Genomic DNA, 25,918 nt, shown 5'->3' with positions numbered 1-25,918 from the left:
AGGATTAGCATGGAATGTAAGTAAGGTACCTTCTGATTGGATGAAAACCATAATTGCACCTGTCTATAAGCAATGGGATAGGAAGGATTGCAACAACTATCGAGATATTTCATTGATGGCAGTGTGTTCACTAGCGTTTTGTAAAGGAGGGTGCGATCAGTGGTTGAAAATCAGTTACCGGGCGAGTTGACCGTGCGGTTAGAGGCGCGCAGCTGTGAACTTGCATCCCGCAGATAGTGGTCTCGAACCTCACTATCGCCAGCCCTGAAGATGGTTTTCCGTGGTTTCCTATTTTCACACCAGGCAAATGCTGGGGCCTTTCCTATCCCATCGTCGCCATAAGACCCATCTGTGTCGGTGCGACGTAAAGAAAACTCTAACCGAGCGAGTTGGCCGTGCGCGTAGAGGCGCGCGGCTGTGAGCTTGCATCCGGGAGATAGTAGGTTCGAATCCCACTATCGGCAGCCCTGAAGATGATTTTCCGTGGTTTCCCATTTTCACACCAGGCAAATGCTGGGGCTGTACCTTAATTAAGGCCACGGCCGCTTCCTTCCAACTCCTAGGCCTTTCCTATCCCATCGTCGCCATAAGACCTATCTGTGTCGATGCGACGTAAAGCCCCTAGCAAAAAAAAAAAAAACTCTAAAAAAAATGAAAGTAAGGTGGATGAAATCCAGTCAAGTTTCAGTCTACAGAGGGGCTGTCAGGACCAGAGTTTTAGTACGAGCCCAGTAACTGTAAAATGCTACGAGTGGAATAGACAGTTATATTTGTGTTTCGTAGATATAGAGAACGCATATGACAAGAGTATTGAGGGGAAAATATGTTGCCGTTCAGAGGCATTTATGTTAGCAACAGGGCCGTAGTGAGAACGGATTGTGGATTGCGTTTGAGGATCAGGGTAGTCACTGATGTTCCCGGTCTAGGAAGCCAAGAAGGTCTGCAGATTACGAGGTGCCGTATGGTCAGCACGACGAATCCTCTCGGCCGTTATACTTGGCTTTCTAGACCGGGATCGCCATCTCACCGTCAGATAGCTCCTCAATTCTAATCACGTAGGCTGAGTGGACCTCGAACCAGCCCTCAGGTCCAGGTAAAAGTCCCTGACCAGGCCGGGAATCGAACCCGGGGCCTCCGGGTAAGAAGCAGGCACGCTATCCCTACACCACGGAGCCGGCGTTTCTCATTTTTACATCAGCTAAATTTTGGGTACTGTACCTTAATAAAGGACACGGCCGTTACCTTCTCAGTCATAGCCCTTTCCCATCCACCCTTCCTTCTTCCTTTTTTTTTTTTTTTTTTTTTTTGTCGTTTTGTTTTTCCAAGTTGCTTTACGTCGCACCGACACATGTGTTAGTCCGACGTTAAACAAGTATCAAATAACAGATTTAAAACTGCAGTGTCCTACATAAGAGGCTTGTAGAGGTGTCTTCAACGGTGCACTAGCGCCAGCGTCTTGGAAAGGTGTAGCATTCCAACTGATGAGCCCACTTCTACACTGGGGCGAAACGCTGGTAATTTCACGATTGAAAAAGCCTAAAGACTTAAAGAGCTTAAATAACGGATTTGTCTGTACAATGCTCAGAAGTTTTTTTAAAAAAAGAATGGTATTTCTGTATCAGTCGTTCACTTTTTAATTTTCCTGTCTGTCTGTCTGTCTGTCTGTCTGTCTGTCTGTCTGTCTGTCTGTCTGTCTGTCTGTCTGTCTGTCTGTCTGTCTGTCTGTCTGTCTGTCTGTCTGTCTGTCTGTCTATACGCGTATCACGAGAAAATGGCTTAAGAGAATTTAATGAAAATCGGTATGTTAAGTCGGGGAATAAGGCGCTACAATCTAGATTATAAATAATTTTATTCACACTGAGTAAAATGCTAGTTTAGGGGAAGGCCTAAAATTTAATTCTCAAAATCTATGTATGTTATTAGTGGTTCTATCAATAAATACTACATAACTAAAGTTATATAAAATTAAATCTCATATTATTTATGTCATATACATTTTACCGTACCACCTGTGATAATACAGAGACCGGGCGAGTTGGCCATGCGGTTAGGGGCGCGCGGCTGTGAGCTTGCATCCGGGAGATAGTGGGTTCGAATCCCACTGTCGGCAAACCTGAATATGGTTTATCGTGGTTTCCCATTTTCACGCCAGGAAAATGCTGGGGCTGTACCTTCATTAAGGCCACGGTCGCTTCCTTCCAACTCCTAGCCCTTTCTTATCCCATCGTCGGCATAAGACCTATCTGTGTCGGTGCGACGTAAAGCCACTATATCAGAGATATTCATGAATTTCGATTTTTGTTGCTATGTCCATATCAATGCCGAGCCACGAGAAAATGGGTGAACATAAGTGAATAAAAATCGGTATGTTAAGTCGGGGAATAAGGCGCTCCAGTCTCTAGGCTATAAATAATTGTATTCTCGCTGGATGAAATGGTACTGAAGGCGAAGGCGTTTAAAATTTTATTTTTAAATACCTCTATATTATCAACGTGTACTCGACTTCATATAGAATGCTGTATGCATTTTAGAATTCCGTAGCGAAGCCATAAGACCTATCTCTGTCGGTCCGACGTAAATCCACTAGCAAAATAATAATAATAATAATAATAATAATAATAATAATAATAATAATAATAATAATAATAATTACAGAGATATTCATGAAATTCGATTTTTGTTGCTATGTCCATATCAGTGCCGAGCCACGAGAAAATGGGTGAACATAATTTAATGAAAATCGGTATGTCAAGTCGATGAATAAGGAACTCCAGTCTCTAGGTTATAAATAATTTTATTCTCGCTGGATGGAATGGTACTGAAGGCGAAGGCGTCTAAAATGTTATTTTTAATTACCTCCATATTATTAAGCAATTTAATAAAATCTTATTATCAACGTGTACACGACTTCATCTAGAATTCTGTATGCATTATAGAATTCCGTAGCGAAGTACAGGTACAGCTAGTAATAAATAATAATTCCTGGGAACAACGATGGCCAGAGATGGGACTAATCCCTCTACCCCGCTTGGTGCTGAGTTTAGATATTGTAGAGGCCTTTATCTCTCATTCCTCAACAGCCCTTCATGGCCTGCTTTGCTTTCTTCGCAGATGATATATACAGTGGAACGTAATATAATAAATTATACTTCGAAAGGAAATAATATTGTCTTCGGGGCAATCTTCCGCTACACACTGGTTTTACATAATACAAAATGTTGATATTTTAAACAGCAAATATTAAAATAAATACTATAATGGAATCTTCCGTTGTTATGGCTTAATTAGGAACTCGTATACCCTTAGCATGGCCTCTACTTTGTCCTACGCATTATCTTCACCTGTCTTGTCTTTGTCATTCACCTCACGTGGTCTCGCCCAATACAGAATAACCTTCTTACTCCCACCATAATCTTACCTACAAGTGGTCCTGAATAAAAAAAGAATTCACAGATATTTCATCCAAGCAACACTTTAGGAAGCAACGAGTATTTCTGCATAACACGAGATGGAAATTTTCTGAGAAATAATACAGACTGTGACGTTACATGCAAGAGGTCTGAAAGAAATTCCTTTTATTACATGTTATTACATATTATTTATTTATTTAACAATACCTCCTTCATCAGGCTTGCCATAATGATGCAGAATATCAGCGCCTAGTATGACGTGATGTCCGTTCGTTAAACACCTGTGGTCTTTCCGTGCGGCAGTTTACGCGGGTGGTAGCATTCTCTCTCGACACTGTTGACGTCGAATTCGCGTATAATCGTCGCAATGCTATGACCCATGCGCCGTGCGCCGATGATTATCCCACATTCAAAGTCGGTTAACTCGCGAAGTTTTGCCATCTTCACGGCACTGGTGTCTGTGACAGACTGCTCAGTTACGCCGCAGCTAGCCGCAACGCTCAGGGATAATAGGCCTACATGGCATATTTTCTGATGGGACACCCTTCCCGTGACTTTTGACCACTCAGTGTAATACAAACTCACAAAAAAAATGAATGGACAAAAACGTCATGTTATGAAATATTCTATAGCAATTCTGCGTTCGCGATACGTGAATCTCGAAAAAGAACATATTTTTCATCTTGAAACATTATGAATACAAGTTCCAGTTGTATCGAACTGATGGGCGCGTGAAATTGTGGTGTATGTCCCATGAAGCTATGGATTCTGCATATCAACAAGGTTGTGTCCAGGCGGGTGGTGGCTCAGTTCTGGTCTGGGCGGCGTTCTCATGGTCGCAATTAGGCCCCATTGTCCGGGTGCAGGGAGCGCTGACAGGTGCACGTTATGTGGACATTCTTTCAAACCATCTGCATCCCTTTCTGGCCCTAGAGTACCCTGATGGAGATGCCACGTTTCAACAGGACAATGTACATGCAAGCACAGAAATGGTGTCCCGACGTAAACAATCAACACTGCCCCACTCCAGTACAAAAAAGGAAGAGAAGGAGCGAAGGGGTAGTGTCGAAGGCCATTCCAGTACCGAAAAAGAGGGGAGGGAGTGAACGGGTAGTGCTGAAGTCACAGTGTGAGTACTGCTATACATCCACCACTGTGCTCATTTCAATCACAACAGTCTTGTAGCGGGCTGTCTACCAGCAGCTATGCGTTAAGAGTGGAGGTGGGGGTATAGCATGCTTTGTTTATACCGGGACACCATTTCTGTGCTTGTGTGTACCATATCACCGCTCTGTGGTGGCACGTAGGTAGTTGGAGGACCACTCCAGTGAAGTTACGACCAAGGACTGGCCCTCTAGATCCCCCGACCTTAATCCAATCGAGCATTTAAGGCATGCTGTCGATACTGGTTTACGCTCCATTAACCCCGCACCAACTACACAAGACCAATTGTGGCTAGCAGTGCAAGATGCAAGGGCTCTCGGAGGAGCAACTCGTTATTAACATCATATTCAGTGTCTGCCCAAGACTTTTCGCCACTCAGTGTATAGCAGTGCGAGAAGAAAGGCTGAATAGAAACGAAAATTGGGACAAATATTCGTTTATAGGAAGGGGAGTTAGGGATTGGAATAACTTACCAAGGGAGATGTTGAATAAATTTCCAATTTCTTTGCATTCATTTAAGAAAAGGCTAGGGAAACAACAGATAGGGAATCTGCCACCTGGGCGACTGCCCTAAATGCAGATCAGGATTGATTGATTGATTGATTGATTGATTGATTGATTGAGTGATTGATTGATTGATTGATTGATTGATTGATTGATTGATTGATTGATTGATTGATTGATTGATTGATTGATTGATTGATTGATTGATTGATTGATTGATTGATTGATTGATTGATTGATTGATTGATTGATTGATTGAAAAGAACAAAATAGGCTATACATAAATCCTTTTTCGTGGTAAATATAAAGAGTGGATTTAAAGGTATGTTTCCATCTTTTTCTTGTTTGATCTCTAAATAACTCATGCTCTTCAATCGGGAAGCATATTCAGTATGATGCCCAAGTGCCTTGATTAGATAAAATAGATTGATTTCGCTGGTTATATAGAAATTGACCAAATAAAGACAAAAAAAATTGATTAAGCCCAGTTAAGGCAGGTGCCTTCCCCGACGTCAACATTTTTGGGAGGGATGTTCACTATCGTGTGTTTCTTTGGTGGTTGGTTGCATGTAAATGAAGACGTGTGTGCTAAGATGAATACGAACACCTAGTTCCCTACGTAGATAAATTAATCAGACGCGAGTAAAATGCTAACCATTCAGCCAAGGAGTCGGACAAATAATACCTACTAATGAACACTTGCTATGAAATCAATGGATAACACATTCCTATAAACAACACATTTTAATTAAGATATAAAATTCCTCACACGCGATTATGAGCCATTATCTCAGAAATTATACCCAATAATGTTTACATTTGAAGAAACTGAAGAACGGAAAGAATGCAAAAAGATGGGATCTAGACAAGTTGAAAGAAATGAGTGTGAGGGATTGTTTCAAGGAACATGTTGCACAAGGGCTAAATGAAAAGGCCGAAGGAAGCGCAATAGAGGAAGAGTGGATAGTCATGGAAAATGAAGTCAGTAGGGTTGCTGAAGAAATGTTAGGAAGGAAGAATAGATCAACTAAGAATCAGTGGATAACTCAGGAGATACTAGACCTGATTGATGAACGACGAAAATACAAGAATGCTAGAAGTGAAGAGGGCAGAAAAAATACAGGAGATTAAAGAATCAAGTGGATAGAAAGTGCAAGGTAGCTAAGGAAGAATAGCTGAAGGAGAAGTGCAAGGATGTCGAAGATTGTATGGTCCTGGGAAAGGTAGATGCTGCATACACGAAAATCAAGGAAACCTTTGGAGAAAGGAAATCTAGCTGTATGAATATTAAGAGCTCAGATGGAAAGCCACTTCTAGGGAAAGAAGACAAAGCAGAAAGATGTCAGGAGCATATCCTACAGTTGTATCAAGGTAAAGATGTAGATAATTTGGTTCTGGAACATGAAGAGGCTGTTGATGCTGCTGAAACGGGAGACCCTATTTTGAGGTCAAAGTTTGACAGAGCTGTGAGTGACCTAAATAGGAACAAGGCACCTGGAATTGATGACATTCCCTCTGAATTACTGACTGCCATAGGAGAAACCAACATGGCACGGTTATTCCACTTAGTGTGAAAGATGTATGAGACAGGAGAAGTCCCATCCGATTTTCGGCAGAATGTTGTTATACATATTCCCAAGAAAGCCGGTGCTGACAGGTGTGAACACTACCGCACCATTAGTTTAGTATCTCATGCCTGCAAAATTTTAACACGTATTATTTACAGAAGAATGGAAAAACAAGTTGGAGCTGAGTTGGGAGAAGATCAATTTGGCTTCAGAAGAAACGTAGGAACACGTGAAGCAATACTGACTTTACGTCTGATCTTAGAGGATCGAATCAAGAAGGACAAGCCCACGTACATTGCATTTGTGGATCTAGAAAAGGCATTCGATAATGTTTATTGGACCAAGCTATTTATGATTCTGAAGATGATAGGGATCAGTTATCGAGAACGAAGAATTATCTACAATCTGTACAAAAATCAGTCTGCAGTGATAAGAATCGAGGGCTTTGAAAAAGAAGCAGCAATCCAGAAAGGAGTGAGGCAAGGCTGCAGTTTGTCCCCTCTCCTTTTCAATGTTTAGATAGAACAGGCAGTAAAGGAAATCAAAGAGAAATTTGGAAAGGGAATCACAGTCCAAAGAGAGGAAATCAAAACCTTGAGATTTGCCGATGATATTGTTATTTTATCTGAGACATCAGAAGATCTCGAGAAGTTGCTGAATGGTATGGATGAAGTCTTGTATAAGGAGTACAAGATGAAAATAAATAAGTCCAAAACAAAAGTAATGGAGTGCAGTCGAACGAAGGCAGGTGATGTAGGAAATATTAGATTAGGAAATGAAGTCTTAAAGGAAGTAGATGAATATTGTTACTTGGGTAGTAAAATAACTAACGATGGCAGAAGTAAGAGGGACATGAAATGCAGACTAGCACAAGCAAGGAAGAGCTTTCTTAAGGAAAGAAATTTGCTCACTTCAAACATTGATATAAGCATTAGAAAGATGTTTTTGAAGACTTTTGTGTGGAGCGTGGCATTGTATGGAAGTGAAACATGGACGATAACTAACTGAGAAAGAGAATAGAAGCTTTTGAAATGTGGTGTTACGGAAGAATGCTGAAGGTGAGATGGATAGATCGAATCATGAATGAAGAGATACTGAATCGAATCGGTGAAAGGAGATCGATTTGGCTAAATTTGACGAGAAGAAGAGATAGAATGATAGGACACATCTTAAGACACCCAGGACTTGTCCAGTTGGCTTTTGAAGGAAGTGTAGGTGGTAAGAACGGTAGGGGTAGACCAAGATATGACAACCAGATTAGAGCAGATGTAGGATGCAATAGTTACGTAGAAATGAAAAGGTTAGCACAGGATAGGGTGTCATGGAGAGCTGCATCAACCAGCCTATGGACTGATGACTCAAACAACAACAACAACAATGTTTACAGTTAATAATAATAATAATAATAATAATAATAATAATAATAATAATAATAATAATTGGCAACTGTACCCTAAAGCTTCAACAAAGTGAGTGATCAATCTCTGTTAGACTGAGCTCGGTAGCTGCTTTCGCTTAAGTGCGGTCAGTATCCAGTATTCGGGAGATAGTGGATTCGAACCCCTCTGTCGGCAAATCTGAAGATGGTTTTCCGTAGTTTCCTATTTTCACACCAGGCGAATTCTGGGGCTGTAACTTAATTAAGACTATGCCCGCTTCCTTCCCACTCCCAGTCCTTTCCTGTCTCATCGTCGTCTTAAGACCTACCCGTGTCGGTGCGACGTGAAAGAAAACAAAAACTCTGTTAGACCTATCTTCCCACTTCCCAGCGTACGAATAATTGTTGCAAACCCCTCTTCAGAACGAAATTCCGGAATCCGGCATCAATTAACACCGATAGAAGTAAACAGGAAATAATAATAATAATAATAATAATAATAATAATAATAATAATAATAATAATAATAATGCATGTTGGGTATTCAGCCCGATGGCTGCTTTAATCCTCCACAGCTCCACCGACAACTGTCATAGATAGCCTGGAGGTAACTGAAGAGGCATACTAGGGAAATAATAATAATAATAATAATAATAATAATAATAATAATAATAATAATAATAATAATAACTTGTTGTTGTTGTTATTTGAGTCATCAGTCTATAGACTGGTTTGATGCAGCTCTCCATGCCACCCTACCTTCTGCTAACCTTTTCATTTCTGCGTAACTACTACATCCTACATCTGCTACAATCTGCTGATCATATTCATACCTTGGTCTACCCCTTCCATTCTTACCACGTACACTTCCCTCAAAAACCAACTAAACAAGTCCTGGTTGTCTTAAGATGTGTCCTGTCATTCTATCTTTTCTTCTGGTCAAATTTAGCCAAATCGATTTCATCTCACCAATTCGATTCAGTATCTCTTCATTCGTGATTCGATCTACCCATTTCATCTTCAGCATTCGGCAGAGGTAGTCGGAATTTTGAAGGGCGGAAGAAAGTCCATTATTCACTCCATGTCGTTCGATATCGGCATTTAAAACACATCTGGTGACACCATTTGGTGTTTACCCGACAAAATTAATTAAATCTCAGCCATAGACGCCCAAAAGTGATTATATTTACTCGACCTGCCATCTAGTAGGGCTAGAGTAAAACAGAACGTTGACATTGACGAGCAGACAGCCAGATGGCGTCAAATTGAAATGTCAGCACACGGTAGCTGAGGCTGATCATTTAAAACATCTCTGGTGACACCATTTGGTGTTTACCCGACAAAATTAATTAAATCTCAGCCATAGACGCCCAAAAGTGATTCTATTTACTCGACCTGCCATCTAGTAGGGCTAGAGTAAAACAGAACGTTGACATTGACGAGCAGACAGCCAGATGGCGTCAAATTGAAATGTCAGCACACGGTAGCTGAGGCCATACGATTAGTATATATTTTTTTAAAAATTCTGTAACTTAACATATCAAAAGCTTCTGTTCTAATAATAAATTCCTGAAAAATTAATGATAGGTACTCTGGAAGGAATATGACCAGAGTAAGAAAAAAATAAAATGGAGTTACCCGTTACACATTGCAACAGTTTTAATTCTAAGCTAGAACGTTTTATTATACCGGTAGATACAATGAACATAAATTAAAAGTTTAAAAAATAATGGATATGGATATATTAGAGACCTATACAGTACGGCAGTGTTAGTGTACATCGTCCGGCTCCATGGCTAAATGGTTAGCGTGCTGGCCTTTGGCCACAGGGGTCCCGGGTTCGATTCCCGGTAGGGTCGGGAATTTTAACCATCATTGGTTAATTTCGCTGGCACAAGGGCTGGGTGTATGTGTCGTCTTCATCATCATTTCATCTTCATCACGACGCGCAGGTCGCCTACGGGTGTCAAATCAAAATACCTGCACCTGGAGAGCCGAACATGTCCTCGGACACTCCCGGCACTAAAAGCCATAAGCCATTTAATTATTTTTTTAGTGTACATCGGTCCTTTTCATATGTTGAACACCGAAAATACATTACAAGACTCCGGGTACGTTCAGAAACAAATATGCAATATATACAGTACGTACAATAATACCGGCAGAATATATCTCTTGCACGACAATACTCTTTAATAAAAAATAATGAGTGTGGTTGGGGTAGGAAATGGCAACGTAAAAGTATTCGTCCCGCCTTGTGCACTGTCTTGTATAACGAACAGAGCATTGAGGAAGTGTGACACATCACCAAGCTCAGTCCATCAGTGATGCGGACAATGTCAGTGAGTCAACATCTTGTGCATGCCCCGAGTACAATGGGTAAGATAAGGGAACGAACTGTTGTTGAACGCCAATGAATTATTCAACTCCACCAGCTTGGTAATTCGCAAAGAGTAATTGCTGAGAAAACAGGAATGCCGCGTAACTACAGTCGTAAGTATCATCATTCAGCGATACAAGACCGGTACAACTGTACTCAACAGAGCAAGAACTGGGCGGCCAAGGAAGCTGACAGCACGCGGAGAGTGAAGCATTATACGCAACGTCCAGAAAAATCCCCATGTGTCTGGATCTGTGCTTCGAACAGAAGTACAAACCTCCATTGGGAAGAACATTAGCACCGACACCGTAAGACGTGTACACAGAGCTAGTTTCCAGGGGCCTACAAGCCGGAAGAAGCCCTGGATAAGTGAGGTGAACCGTAAGAACAGGCGGCCATTCGCCAGACAGTACGTTATGAAGCCACCAACATTTTGGAAACGCTTGTTGTTTGCGGAGAGAGAGCAAATTCTTTTATTTAATTGCTCTGGAAAGCGACGTGTATGGAGAAACGAGAACGCCGAGCTCCAAAGTCAAAATCTGCAACAACCGTAAAATATGGAGAAGGTTCCATAACGGTAGGGGGTGAATATCGGCTGGGGTAGGCAACTGCCGTATGATACCTGAACGGATTGATAAGATGATGTATTTGAATATATTGAAAAACAATTAACACCCAGCGTAGCAAAATTATGCCTTGATAGTGGGTACTTCTTCCAGTGAGTTAATGACACTAAGCACACTGCTCGAGTTGTTATGGAATGGCTACTCTACCATGCACCTCATGTGCTGCAGACACCACCCCAGTCCCCAGACTTAAACCCCATAAAGCATTTATGGGCGGAATTAAAATGTAAACTGAGCAAGCAGCGTATTCCAAATAAAGAAGCGCTGAAGCAATAGTTCGTGGAGAATGGCACAAAATAGGCCCGGAAGTGACAGAAAAACTGGTGACATCCATGCCGAAACGCCTTCAAGCCGTTATTGATTACAAAGGACGTTCGACACGCTACTGATACTTCGAAAATGACTGAACATTCCGTGAGATCTTATTGTGGACGAATACTTTTGCAACGTGACTTTTCTGCAAGCAGTGCGATTGGTTTTTATTTGTTCCAAATGCCAGTGCTTAGGGTGCTATAAATTATGTCCTCAGATGTTCAGATAGAAAATAAAACATACCATTACTTGTTTACAATTAACTTCTTTATTGTATTGGTGCTATTGGCTATTGTCCTCGCATGACGAGCGCGTACGAATTATTTTGCGAGTGGCTGTACGTAGTTGGTTTTTGGTATGCAAGATGTTCAGGGACCATTTATTTCCGAAAACTAATGTGTGAGGGTGGTAGTCGCTTAGAATCACAATTTTCAATTTCTATTTTACGAGCACTGTACAATGCATAATGACCCATGGTTTTCGTGTTAATATGCATATTGAAATAATTTAAGGTTCACATTCTCCTATTTAAAGAAAGAAATCCTGAAGAATGCATAGCTCTTACTTGAGTAATTACTGTGAAAATGGTACATTTATAATTTTAAATTTGAGAAACAAGTGTTTAAAGTTATGTCGTCTGGCTCCATGGCTAAATGGTTAGCGTGCTGGCCTTTGGTCACTGGGGTCCCGGGTTCGATTCCCGGCAGGGTCGGGAATTTTAACCTTAATTGGTTAATTTCGCTGGCACGGGGGCTGGGTGTATGTGTCGTCTTCATCATCATTTCATTCTCATCACGACGCGCAGGTCGCCTACGGACGTCAAATCAAAAGACCTGCATCTGGCGAGCCGAACTTGTCCTCGGACACTCCCGGCACTAAAAGCCATACGACATTTCATTTCAAAGTTATGTCGCCTAGCACAGTGGAAATCTTTAAGGAATTTAAATTCCTCGCAAACCAAATAAGGGTTGGAAAAGAAGTAGAGCAGGAACAGATTGATTGGACAGAAATATTAACGAGAAGAGACTAGTAAGTGCAAGCGGAAGAATTTTCATTCAGCTGGTGCCTTGTGGTCGTCAATCGCTCAAAGAAGAATGAGCGCATAGAATTGAATAAGTACACTTTTCTCAAAAACAACTGAACATATAATGTTTGTTGTGGATATTCACAAGGTTTGTATCAAGGTACATGCGAGGCGAAATATTTTGATACCGATAACAATTAAATCCGATAGAGTATTAAATGCGAGCAACATGCAATACCATGCACCCATCCTTTTTTTTTTTTTTTTTTGAGTGACTATACAACTCACATATTATAAGCCCTTGAGTATTCCTGGCATTGCTACGTAAAAAGAAAAAAAAGAACTCTAAGACCGAATTTGACCATGCATCTTAATTGTATTACTGGATACTACACTCTAAAACGTTTTTATAACTGCTTAAATACATGTTGAATTGTCTGATCGGTAGAAAATTCTCTGCCCAACTGTACTTGACATTTTGTCATTCGCTCTGACACTCCACGCGTGGTTAGCGTGGGACAGTCATGTGAACATAACTAACATGTTAGTACTTCTAACTGTAAAGTTAAATGCCTCCAGCTTGCCTTGTGCTAAACCTGAATATTTTCGTCACATCTTACTTGATCAGACATAAATACATAGTTTTATGAAGAGAGTTTTACTTCCTGTAGTCAGAACCCAAGAAAGACGCAGCACTGATCCACAATACGGGAAGCTAGGGAAAAAAATACGATTCATGAGACCACGGCTAATTATTTCAGACACATGTACTGCAACCTTAGTTACAACGTTACAATTATAGGGCTTCAGTCAATCAATTAATCAATCAATCAATCAATCTGAATTTAGGGCAGTCGCCCAGGTGGCAGATTCCCTATCTGTTGTTTTCCTGCCTTTTCTTGAATGACTTCAAAGAAATTGGAAATTTATTGAACATTTCCCTTGATAAGTTATTCCAATCCCTAATTCCCCTTCGTTATAGTGGGCCGAAGGGGAAAGATCCACAAATTCTTTTATATTCTTTTTTTTCTTGCCTGCTTTGGCATAAGCAAACAAGTTGTCCAGGAGGTAGGTCTATTGGCGTTAAAGGTCTTCCTTCGGATTTTAAGAACTTATTCGTACACTTCACATTAGTAGAATAACTAAACCACAACGTAGAGGATTCCTGTAAATAATTATCACGTACTTTAATTTCGTTTGTGTGGTATGCTTTGTGGTAATGGCAACGCATAAACTGGGAAGTATACATCCAAAATTGAGCCTCCGTTGCTCAGGCGGTGGCGCGCCGGCCCCTCACCACTGAGCTCCGTGGTTCAAATCCCGGACACTCCATGTGAGATTTGTGCTGGACAAAGCGGAGACGGAATAAGTTACTCTCCGGGTAACTCTGGTTTTATCAGTCATCTTTCATGCCTGCAACACTCCATTATCGTTTCATTTCATCTGTCGGTCATTGATCACTGCCCTAGATGAGTACGATAGGCTTTGGCAGCCGGCAAAGTTCCTATCTTCGCCGCTAGATGGGGGCTCCTTTCATTCCATTCCTAACCCGGTTGAAACTGGAAACAGGCTGAGGATTTTCATTTTCAGGTCCGAAATGCTTCCTTGGAATAGTCCACGAAGCCTCCGAGTTATTGACGTAAATCACTTGCATTCGTTCCATTACGAAGAGTGATGGCATTCTTACTAGGTACCGTAATACACGATCTCATGATACAGCATTTACCAAATATGTATATCAGGGAAAAGAGTATCAGTTTACAGTACTGATATAAACAATGCACTTGTACTAACAAATCATTCTCCGACCATGCCTTCAATTCTCCTTCGATATTTTAATAAAACTAAGATGCACTTCTTATTCAAGTGAAAGTTGTCTTTATGATGAATTGTTTCCCGCAATGGGAGGGTATGTAAAGGTATTTTGAGGCAGAAACGGGTTCCAATACGGACATTCCAGGAAGCATTAAGGAAAAAGAGGAGTGGGTATGTGAGGATCTACAGAAGGCAGAGGAATTCAGTGAGAAGTAATAAAGATAATTGATTACATGGATAATGTCCAGAGAGAAGAAGTGACTAATACTGGCGAAGTATTGAAATTTATGTACGATAACAAAGACATTTACAATAAGATGCGCAAGTTTAAAACTAGAAAAGCAGATGGAATTGATAACATTTCTGGGGATATACTGAAGACAGTGGGTTGGGATATAGTACCATATCTGAAGTACTTATTTGATTACTGTTTGCATGAAGAATCTATCCCAAATTACAGGCCAGTCATTTTGATGTGTGTTATATGTAAGCTTTGGGGAAGCATTATTTCTGATTATATTAGACATGTTTGCGAAATTAATAACTAGTTCGATAGAAGGCAGTCCGGGTTTAGGAAAGGTTATTCCATTGAAGCTCAACTTGTAGGATTCCAGCAAGATATAGCAGATATCTTGAATTCAGGAGATCTAATGGACTGTATCGCAACTGACATATCTAAGGCATTTGATAGGGTAGATCACAGAAGACTAATGGAAAAACTGAGTGCAACTGTACTAGCCAAAAGAGTGACTGAATAGGTGGCTGTATTTCCAGAAAGTAGAACTCGGAGAATTAGAGTAGGTGAAGCATGATCTGATCCTGTAATCTTTAAGAGGAGAATTCCTCAAGGCGGTATTATTGGACCTTTATGTTTTCTTATATATATAAATGATATGAGTAAAGAATTGGAATCAGAGATAAAGCTTTAGCGAATGATGTTATACTGTATAGAGTAGGCCTAATAAATAAGTTACAAGATTATGAGTAACTGCAAAAAGACCACGACAATGTTGTGAGATGGAGAGCAGGCAATGGTATGATCATAAACAGCGTTAAAAGTCACGCTCTGTGTTTCACTCATATGAAAAGTCCTCTCAGTTTTAATTTCTGCGTTGATGGGGTGAAGGTTTCTTATGGGGATCACTGTAAGTACCTAGGTGTTAATACACTGCTGGAAAAAATGTTAATACACCCTCTTAGAGTTTTCCAATTCACTCAAGATTTGTTGTTGAAGCAGTGCATATGGAGTACAGATCAATAGCTCAAGCGGTACTGGGTACCAGGTGTCGATCCATGCTGAAACACCCATATTAGTACGTGGTGTATCCTCCACGGCCAGCAATGCAGGCGCTGATTCTGGCATCCATTCGATCCTACAGATGGCGAATACTGTCTTATTCCACGCTTGTTTGACCTGTTCACGTAGTACTGCAAGAGTTGTGAGTTGACGAGTCTCACGTGTCATTTGTCGTCCCATCATATACCATACGTGCTTGATGGGAGACAAGTCCGGAGATCGTGCTGGCCAGGGAAGTTGCTGCACGTCTTGCAGAGCAGTTTGAGTTTCACGCGCAGTGTGTGGGCGAGCATTATCCTGTTGGAATAACATATCACCTTCCTGTTGCAAAAATGGCAAAAGAACGGGTCTTCTGCACGTACCGAGCGATGGTCAGCATTCCCTCCACAAACACCAAAGGTGAACGAGAGTTGTAGCTTATCGCACCCCAGACCGTAAGGCCTGGGGTGGTGCCAGTGTGTCTTGAACGAATGCACTCTACGAGACAGCGCTCGCCAGGTCTACGTCATACGCGCAAACGACCAACACTTGCGTGCAAGCAGAATATGTTTTCATCGCTGAAGACCACGGCCCGCCATTCCATCTTCTAAGTGATCCGCTGACGACGCCAGTCGAGCCGTGCACGTCGATGCTGTAGCGTGAGTGGAAGACAGGCTCGAGGTGTGCGTGCCCGCAGTCCCACTGCTAGTAACCGGTTGGCAACAGTTCGCAATAACACTTCTGGGTTCACACACCCTCTTATCTCTGCTGTGGTAACTGTACGATCTGCCACTGCTGCCCTTACAATACGACGATCTTGGCGGACGTCTGTGTTGCGTGGACGTCCAGAACCTCGTCTACGGGTGTGAGAATTTTCATGTGACCATTGCACCCAGCATCGTTGCATAACTGACGCAGCACGTCGAACTTGAGAGGCAATTCTCCGAAAGGACCATCCCGCCACTCAGAAGGACGCAATTTGACCCCTGTCAAACTAGCTCAGTTGGCTGTAGGAAGCACGAGTGCGTCTCCGTGGCATGGCGCATGTTTGCTTCACACGTTTACATCACACTGAGCCTTATGACTGTAAACATTCCCCTATTAAAGGATACGCGCAGATGGCGCTCTGGCAGCTAAGTCACTACGCTATCTGTTGGCGGACGACGTTGAAACTATTATCAGTACACTTACTATCCCCCAGGTGACATCTGCCGTCATCGGATCAAAATCGATGTCTTTCCAGGTGTATTAATTTTTTTTTCTGGCAGTATGTAAGGAAAGATCCTTATTGGGGTAATCACATAAGGGGGATTGTAAACAAAGGGTATAGATTTCCGCACATGATTATGAGGGTATTTACGGGGTGTAGTAAGGATGTAAAGGAGAGGGCATATAAGTCACTGGTAAGACTCCAACTAGAGTGTGGTTCCCGTGTATGGGACCCTCAACAGGATCACTTGATTCGGGAACTGAAAAAAAAAAACAGCTCGATTTGTTCTGGGTGATTTACGACAAAATAGTAGCGTTACGAAAATGTTGCAAAGTTTGGGCTGGGAAGACTTAGGAGAAAGGAGACGAGTTGCTCGGCCAAGTGGTATGTTCCGAGAGCTGTCGGTGAAGAGATGACGTGGAATGACATTGTAGACGAATAAGTTTGAGTGGTGTTTTTAAAAGTAGGAAAGATCACAATATGAAGATAAAGTTTGAATTCAAGAGGACAAATTGGGGCAAATATTCGTTTATAGGAACGGGAGTTATAGATTTTAATAATTTACCAAGGGAGATGTTCAATAAGTCTCTAAATTCTTTGCAATCATTTAAGAAAAAACTAGGTAAACAACAGATAGAAGATCTACAACCTGGGCGACTGCCCTAAATGCAGATCAGTGGTGATTGATTGATTGATTGATTGATTGATTGATTGATTGATTGATTGATTGATTGATTGATTGATTGATTGATTGATTGATTGATTGATTGATTGATTGATTGATTGATTGATTGATTGATTGATTGATTTTTCCAGACCTTAATTTCTCCAGTAAACAAATCATCTAATTGTATTCATGTGTGAGTCACTTTGTTACCAAAAATGATTCCCCCATTCTTCACATGCTCTACATGCGTACCAGTACCGCTACCACACTGTCAGAGGCGCTGTTCTCAACTGTGATGACTGATCTTTGATTGAACCTTTAAAGTGCAGTCTCGAGAACCTGGCGATTTGCCCTCCAGTGATTATCAAAGAAAAGCAATTTAGTCCTGCTGCTTGGTTGAATGGTCAGCATTGTGGCCTCGATTCAGAGCGCTCAAGGTTCGATTCCCGGCCGGGTCGGAGATTTTAACTGCGAGTTGTTGATTACCTCAGCTTGGGGACCGGGTGTTTGAGCCAGTCTTAATACACTTCTCTGAATCTGCATATAACACATCACACTGGTAACCTGCACAGAAACACGCAATAGTGAATACAACCCTCCACATTCGGTTGACGTAGGGAAGGGCATCCGAACATAAAACAGGTCCGCATCACATCAAGTTGCCACCCCAATACATTGGGAAAACGGCCAGGAAGAAGTGGAGTGTAATAGCAACATACAATAAAAGCAGAGAAGGCAATTGGATTATTGCTTAGGTATACCTAAAGGGCGGAAAGTGTGCATGATGAAGCCAAATCAGATACTAATTTCGTAATTTGCCATCGAAGCGTACGAAAAAGACAGGATAGGGGTAACGTTATAGCTGAGTATCATCACCAAGGCAGCTGTAGTTCAAATCATAGGCAATGCACATGGGATTTATAGAATGAAAAGTAAAATTGGAGGTTCCGCTTCTATGATCACAATACCAACGGTCACGTAATACTACAAGTTTGCTTCTTAAGAAAATATAATAAGTTGGTACTCATGTTAGGAGCTCGTAGTGACGCAAACGGGAATATACAGGTTGGTCGGAAATAACGCGAACCGGGTATACGAACGTCAGGGGGTTCGTCATACTGATAAATAATTTGAAAAATTCGATATCTCGCGCTGTTGTCATTTCATCAGGTGCTGAAGTTAGCCAGATGGTGGTGGTGATTATTGTTTTAAGAGGAAGTACAACTAGGGAACCATTCTCTATATGACACTACAGTAAACAGAGAGAGAGAGAGAGAGAGAGAGAGAGAGAGAAAAGGAACGGACCCGACACTTCGACAAATGAAGGTATCTGCCAAACAAGACAAGGGCCACGAAGGGCGTGAAAATGAAAGACTTCCTAGCCCTCGGAACCTGATAGCGCCGGGGTCGGAAAGAACAAGAGTTCACCAAGTATGGTCGGATAGGATAAACGAAAGTGAGGAGCCTGGCACAAGAAAGTGGAAGCAATGCTAGGACTCAACTAAGAGCCCCGTGGTCGTCAATCCACGCTCCCTTTTAGTCACCTCTACAACAGGCAGAGGATACCATGGGTGTTATTCTACCGCCCCCACCCGATCACATGGTTTCGCAGGCGAATTCAAATAGGCTTTGCGAGGCGTTACTGCTAAACCTAGACCGGCTTGAGAGCACCAATCGAAGAAAAACTTGGTCACGGGAGGGATTTGAACACGGACCTCCGAGCTGACAGAATCGCACGGCGAGACCGTCTGAAATCTACGGTGTGTTTAATGCCGATTTCCCGACATGGCTGGCGAGCAGATTTAGTAACACTGCTCGCAAAGCCCATTTGAATTCGCCCACGAAGCGATCTGATTGGCTAACTTCAGCAGCAAATAAAATGACAACTGCGAGAGGTATCGATTTTTTTCAAATTATTTATCAGTAGGCCTATGGCCAACCCTTTAACTCTCATATAAAGCGGGCAAATTGTTTTCAACATCCTATATAGCGGAGTGGCAATCACCTTCGAAGGAGACAACCAAAATATATGGAAATATAGCAAATACCAGTTGTTATTTAATAGTGTTTTTCAATTTTATACCGAAACCTTCCTGATGAAATATGGTACGAAGGGCAGGTTCACACGGACCTTCGACCAATAGAGTGTGTCATAAACCAATGCCCCGAAATCTCTGAAATCTTATGCATGAAAGGAAGTTGAAATTTGGTTAGAGTTGGCATCATCATCATCATTATCATCATCATCTGAGTCCACTGCGAGAGAACAGAACTTGAATTTGAATAACAGTTGCAAGGCGCGTGTTACAATGCTCTCAAGATGATGAATTCCGGCCTAAAGTTCGGCTCCATGGCTTAACGGTTAGCGGGCTGGCTTTTGTCTCAGAAGTCCTGGGTTCGATTCCCGGCGGGGTCGGGAATGTTAACCATAATTTGTTAATTTCGCTGACACGGGGGCTGGGTGTATGTGTCGTCTTCATCATTCATTTCATTCTCTTCACGACGCGCAGGTCGCCTACGGGTGTCAAATCAAAAGACCTGCATCTGGCGAGTCAAACTTGTCCTCGGACAAGCTATAGGCCATTTCATTTTTTCCGACCTAAATATCTATACTTCTTCGTGTGGATGAACGTATTGACAGAATATGAGGAAAAGAATGTTTGTGAGCGGATAAAGCGTCTGGACCGTACTTCTCTTGAGCCATTGTTATATTTTAAAAAGGCTGTACGATATTATTCTCCTAGAGATAAAGTAAATAAATGTATACACAAATAATAAATACTGTACATACAGGTTTTATCTCATACCTCGACCTAATTCTCCACATTTAGGCAGTTGTACTTCGAGACCAGTTTTAGTATTCTCTCGTGTAGAAAGTTGTTATCTGGTGTAACACCTAATTTCAACCAGTCCATGACAACATCCTTTATGTTCCCACTAGTATCAAGTTGTTTTCGAGCAAGGTTCTTCATAATCGTCAGAAATAGGTAAAAATCCAATAGTGTCACATGCGGACTGTAGGGTGGTAAAGTGAAGATTTCCAGTCAAATATTCACGCAGCAAGCTCTATGTCTTCTTGAAAGTATGCAGGACTAGGAGTAGGCGACTTTGTGGAGAAGTAGCTTAACGTGAGATATAATACTCATGTATATTCAGTCTCTTAAAGATTATAACAAAAAATGAAAGTAAAAACCTGATGGCGGTGCCATTGTGAGGCGTACAAGGCATGCCTCATATAGTAGTTTGCCATTGCTTTCCTCACTGGGCCAGAAAGTGATATTGGAGCATCACTAGTCCCTCAGTAACATCCAGATGCATTAATCGTGCTCTGAATGTCACTACTCAGCACCATCCATACCGGGGGCGTAACGTTAGGGCCTGAAAAGCAGGCGGGCTCGGGTCTATAAGGGGTCCTGCAGACTTCTCGCAAAAAATAATATACTTTTGCCTAATGTCACCATGCATGGATATAATAATAACAGCGTGTGGCCTCCGGAGAGGCCTGGTACAAGTCTTTTGATTTCACACCCATACGTGACCTGTTCTTCGTGATGGGGATGAAGTGATGATAAAGAAGACGGCACATACACCCAGTCCCCGGGCCAGGGGAATTAACCAATTATGGTTAAAATTCCCGACCCTGCCGGGAATCGAACCCGGGACCCCTGTGACCAGAGGCCAGAACGCTAACTATTTAGCCATGGAGCTAAGTCGAAATATTGTTTATTTTTTATTTTATTTTTTAACTTTTCTTTCTTCATCTGTTTACCCTCCAGGGTTGGTTCTTCCCTCGGACTCAGCGAGGGATCCCACCTCTACTGCCTCAAGGGCAGTGTCCGGGAGCGTGAGACATTGGGTCGGGGATACAACGGGGGAGAATGACCAGTACCTCGTCCAGGCGGCCTCACCTGCTATGATGAACAGGGGCCTTGTGGGGGGGATGAGAAGATTGGAAGGATAGACAAGGAAGAGGGAAGGTAGCGGCCGTGGCCTTAAGTTAGGTACCATCCCGGCATTTACCTGGAGGAGAAGTGGGAAACCACTTCCAGGATGGCTGAGATGGGAATCGAACATACCTGTACTCATTTGACCTCCCGAGGCTGAGTGGACCCCGTTCCAGCCCTCGTACCACTTTTCAAATTTCATGGCAGACCCGGGAATCGAACCCGGGCCTCCGGGAATGGCAACTAATCACACTAACCCACTACACCACAGAGGTGAACGTGTAGTGCACCTAAGATCGTATTATGCACAAATTTTGCGCAACATTTAACTTTTGTCACACATTTATTCCTCGACAGTGGTTTTTTTTTTCTTTACGTCGCACCGACACAGATGGGTCTTATGGTGACGATGGGACAGGAAAGGCCTAGGAATGGGAAGGAAGCGACCGTGGCCTTAATTAAGGTACAGCCCCAGCATTTGCCTGGTGTGAAAATGGGAAACCACGGAAAACCATCTTCAGGGCTGCCGACAGTGGGGTTCGAACCCACTATCTCCCGGGTGCAAGCTCACAGCTGCGTGGCATCTAACCACACGCCCAACTCGCCCGGTCCTCGACAGTGAATAATGTCAATAAAAAGTTGTAGTAAGAATCAGTCAACTTAGTTCCAAGCGAGGTTTTTTGCGCGAATTTAATAATAAGTTTAATAATATTTTCAAAACTTTATTTGAACAGGGTTTTTTTCATTTATGTTCTTTCTTTCTCTCTTTCTTTCTTTCTTTCTTTCTTTCTTTCTTTCCTTCTTTCTTTCTTTCTTCATCTGTTTACCCTCCAGGGTTGGTTTTTCCCTTGGACTGAGCGAGAGATCCCACCTCTGCCGTCTCAAGGGCAGTGTCCTGGAGCGTGAGACTTTGGGTCAGGTGATACAACTGAGGAGGACCAGTACCTCGCACAGGTGGCCTCACCTGTTATGCTGAACAGGGGCCTTGTAGCGGGGATGGGAAGTTTGGAAAGGATAGGCAAGGAAGAGGGAAGGAAGCGGCCGTGGCCTTGTTAGGTACCATCGTTGCATTTGCCTGGAAGAAAAGTGGGAACCCACGGAAAACCACTTCCAGGATGGATGAGGTGGAAATCGAACCCACCTCTATTCATTTGACTTCCCGAGGCCGAGTGGACCCCATTCCAGCCCACGTACCACTTTTCAAATTTCGTGGCAGAGCCGGGAAACGAATCCGCGCCTCCGGGGGTGGCAGCTAATCACGCTAAGCACTACACCATAGAGGGGAAGTTTTCTATCTTGTAATCGAGTAAATTATTGTAACCAGGACTTCGGTATCGGATACAGAGCATAGATCTGAAGTTACTGAAAAATGAAACCAATTAAAGTCTATGTGGTGCATGGTTGGCAGTTTAGCAGCTTAGTTGTTAAACCACGGAGGCAGTCTAATAAAACCTATTAAACATTATTTTTAATAATCTTACAATAACAAATAACCACTTTGTTCATATAACTTCACAGTATATTGCATTACTTTTACCTGCTGTAGCTAAATTTATATTATTACTCATAGGTTTTACATTGTATTTGAGGAGGCCCGAAATTTTCTTTACGCCCTTGATCCATACCTCAGCAGCTTCCAACCTGTCACAGCCATATGAGACTGAGATTTCGGTGGAAGCTACATTTTGCTCTGACTTGTGCCTAGAAACCGATGTAAAAATATTTCATTCATCAAGAAATAGCAACAGGCGGCATGCAAGAATGTATGTATGGTGTACGTGATGAAGTGAGGATTAAAGCTATGTTTCACTTGATACCGCGGAGCTATAATGTATTGTCGCAGCTGATACTACTTTTAATATTGGGAAAGCATCTGCCGTTTAGTTGTCCTGGAGCTTGTTAAAGAATGCTAAGTGAAAGTTCCACGTTTATGACACCATCAGCGTGACTTCAGAGTTGCCTAAGTATTTTCTTTCTTTAAATTAGAATTCCTTGATCATAGAAGGGAGGATCGCAGTCACGTTTCTTGGGAACTACTAGTAAGAGGCCTAGCGTTCAATGCTCTGATAACGAATGCCTGGCATAGTTTCCGCGTTGATTGGAATTCTTTCTAAGAAAGGTATTTTATTAACAGCCGCACCAGGAATGGTACCAGTAACAATAATTTATTCTCTAGGAGGCGGTGATGGTGGTCGTAATTATTGTTTTAAAATGAAGTACAACTAGGCCACCATCCTCTATATAACACTAATCAGACAAAAAATCGAAGGGATCCGACACTTCGAAAAAATGAAGGTATCGGCCAAAGAAAGACAAGGCGCATGAAAATGAATAGACACCCTAGGCCTCGAATGCTCTAATACCGTCGGGGTCGGAAAAGAACAAGAGTTGACCAAGAGAGGTCGGATACCATAGATGAAAGTGAGAAGCCTGTCACAAGTGGAACAAGTGTCAGGACTCAGCTGAGGGCCCCGTGATCTCCAAGCCACGCTCCCAAGTTAAGAGCCCCTGGGGCCCCTTTTAATCATCTCTTACGACAGGCAGGGGATGCCGTGGGTGTTATTCTACTGCTCCCACCCACAGGGGGATATTCTCTAGGAGTCTTATAACTTATCAATCAATACTGATCTGCATTTAGGGCAGTCGCCCAGGTGGCAGATTCCCTATCTGTTGCTTTCCTAGCCTTTTCCTAAATGATTTCAAAGAAATTGGAAATTTATTGAACATCTCCCTTGGTAAGTTATTCCAATCCCTAACTCCCCTTCCTATAAATGAATATTTGCCCCAGTTTGTCCTCTTGAATTCCAACTTTATCTTCATATCGTGATCTTTCCTACTTTTATAAACGCCATTCAAACCTATTCGTCTACTAATGTTATTCCACGCCATCTCTCCGCTGACAGCTCGGAACATACCACTTAGTCTAGCAGCTCTTCTTCTTTCTCTCAATTCTTCCCAACCCAAACATTGCAACATTTTTGTAACGCTACTCTTTTGTCGGAAATCACCCAGAACAAATCGAGCTGCTTTTCTTTGGATTTTTTCCAGTTCTTGAATCAGGTAATCCTGGTGAGGGTCCCATACACTGGAACCATACTCTAGTTGGGGTCTTACCAGAGACTTATATGCACTCTCCTTTACATCCTTACTACAACCCCTAAACACCCTCATAACCATGTGTAGAGATCGGTACCCTTTATTTACAATCCCATTTATGTGATTACCCCAGTGAAGATCTTTCCTTATATTAACACCTAGATACTTACAATGATCCCCAAAAGGAACTTTCACCCCATCAACACAGTAATTAAAACTCAGAGGACTTTTCCTATTTGTGAAACTCACAACCTGACTTTTAGCCCCGTTTATCAACATACCATTGCCTGCTGTCCATCTCACAACATTTTCGAGGTCACGTTGCAGTTGCTCACAATCTTGTAACTTATTTATCACTCTATAGAGAATAACATCATCCGCAAAAAGCCTTACCTCCGATTCCACTCCTTTACTCATATCATTTATATATATAAGAAAACATAAAGGTCCGATAACACTGCCTTGAGGAACTCCCCTCTCAACTATTACAGGGTCAGACAAAGCTTCACCTACTCTAACTCTCTGAGACCTATTTTCTAGAAATATAGCAACCCATTCAGTCACTCTTTTGTCTAGTCCAATTGCACTCATTTTTGCCAGTAGTCTCCCATGATCCACCCTATCAAATGCTTTAGACATGTCAATCGCGATACAGTCCATTTGACCTCTAGAATCCAAGATATCTGCTATATCTTGCTGGAATCCTACAAGTTGAGCTTCAGTGGAATAACCTTTCCTAAAACCGAATTGCCTTCTATCGAACCAGTTATTAATTTCACAAACATGTCTAATATAATCAGAAAGAATGCCTTCCCAAAGCTTACATACAATGCATGTCAAACTTACTGGCCTGTAATTTTCAGCTTTATGTCTATCACCCTTTCCTTTATACACAGGGGCTACTATAGCAACTCTCCATTCATCTGGTATAGCTCCTTCGACCAAACAATAATCAAATAAGTACTTCAGATATGATACTATATGATACTATAACTCCTGTGGGTCGAATTTCCAGTACTTAGGTGTCTCCAAAAACACTTAAAACTATTACAGTATTACCATTATCATCATTATTACTGCATACAGTAATTAACCAGTATCTCTCACCAGAAATGCTGTAATAAGTCACAATTATTAGTAATGACTGAATGTAGTAACAACCATAATGTCCTTCACAAGTTATTTTAAACACCTCTACTGCTGCCGCGACCATCGTTGTTAACTTATTATTTGTGGGTAGGTACAGCATACTCATCATCCTCATGAGTTTAGAAGATGTGAATATTGTTTGGTAATAGTAGTCCTTCATATTGTGGAATTCCAGGCTACAGTGGCTCAGATGGTAGAGCGCTAGCCTTCTGAGCCCAAGTTGGCGGGTTTGATTCCGGCTCAGTCTGGTGATATTTGAAGGTGTTCAAATACGTCAGCTTTGTGTCAATATATTTACCGGCATGTAAAATAACTCCTGTGGGTCGAATTTCCAGTACTTAGGTGTCTCCAAAAACACTTAAAACTATTACAGTATTACCATTATCATCATTATT

The 25,918-nt window shown here is 41.9% G+C and overlaps 1 protein-coding gene across 1 annotated transcript in view; it reads left to right on the top strand.

Annotated features, from left to right (window-relative positions):
- fw (furrowed) overlaps nucleotides 1–25,918 on the top strand; it is a 524,942-nt gene that overhangs the window by 430,640 nt on the left and 68,384 nt on the right. The gene's annotated exons all lie outside the window — the stretch shown is intronic.

Source organism: Anabrus simplex, chromosome 4, assembly GCF_040414725.1.
Source record: "Anabrus simplex isolate iqAnaSimp1 chromosome 4, ASM4041472v1, whole genome shotgun sequence".
NCBI lineage: Eukaryota > Metazoa > Arthropoda > Insecta > Orthoptera > Tettigoniidae > Anabrus > Anabrus simplex.
The sequence above is the reverse complement of the archived record's forward strand: the minus strand, read 5'-3'. Positions and strand labels throughout refer to the sequence as shown.